The sequence below is a fragment of the Propithecus coquereli genome, unplaced genomic scaffold (assembly GCF_000956105.1).
Source record: "Propithecus coquereli isolate 6110/MARCELLA unplaced genomic scaffold, Pcoq_1.0 Scaffold191, whole genome shotgun sequence".
Taxonomy (NCBI): Eukaryota; Metazoa; Chordata; class Mammalia; order Primates; family Indriidae; genus Propithecus; species Propithecus coquereli.
Window position 1 is genome coordinate 2,525,282 of NW_012143968.1, and position 1,217 is coordinate 2,526,498.

Genomic DNA, 1,217 nt, shown 5'->3' on the forward strand with positions numbered 1-1,217 from the left:
CTTCCAGATGATTCTGTACTGGAAATTTTCCATCCTGTATAAAGCCTTGTAACAATATTAGTGAATAGGAATCAAGCTCTGGAGCTTGACTCTCAGAAAGAGAAGTCACTCATATGTCTTTGACTGATTTTATTAGATCCTTGTCAGATTTGGTTTTGAATCAGAGGTGGGTATTATAAAAAAATAAGATGTTTTGTAATTCTTCTTTCTAATTAGGTCCAATGGTTAGAGATTGTACTAGTCAACTACCAATGAATAGATGGAAATATATAAATTCTGCACATTAACGAGAAGCATGCCCTTATCAAAATGTTAAGGACATTTTGGGATATTTAATATCCTTAGGAGTATGACCATCAGGAATTCCTCTAGGAGACATTTAATGAAGACTTGACTATAAGAACTATAAACTAGATATTTAAGTGGAGAGTTTTGAGTCTAGACAAACAAGTAAGTGAGTGTGTTTGTAGTGTGTGGCAAACTGAGTAATCATCGAATAATGAGAAGACATAAAAACAAGTCCCATGGAGTATAATGAACTCTGACTTAACTACAGATCTGTACCAATAACCTGAGATCCAGGCCCAAAGAGCAGGATGTGGATGTAGGGCCTTGGGATTTGGAACAGGGGAGGGTGGGTGAGATCCATCCAGAACTCCGGGACCTCGCTGAGTTTAGAAGTTCCACCTTGACAAAAGGAAGACAGGATTCCTGCTAGTGTGGAAAAAGCCAAGACTAAGACTGCTGTCACTGTACATCTATGGTCAAAATACTCATGGAAATCTTTCGTTGTTTTGCCAGCTAAATTTCTTTTTCATTTCCCATAACTGATAACCTTTTCCATACTTTTGAAACTCCTGGTCTTAGTGTCTTTCTCCTCAGAATATGAATGTACCCTTTAATTCGCAATGATCGTAGGAGTCACAGGTGGGAACCCCTTTGACTTGCTACCAACAAACATACAGACTTGGGTAAATTTGTACTCATTTTTTATTTCTTCTCTCCTGTTACAATAAAATATACCTAGGAATTTCCAGAGATAATCTTCCTATTTTGGTTCTAGATTTCATCTCTTTCCTTCTCAGGGCACTTATTATATTAATTATTTGCTCCCTTCCCTGTGTCTTCAATATCTCCCTACTTCTTTCTAAGTGGATTTAAACAGACTCAAATCTCTTACAGCATAAAAACACAAAATGGCAAACTCTACTTTCCTT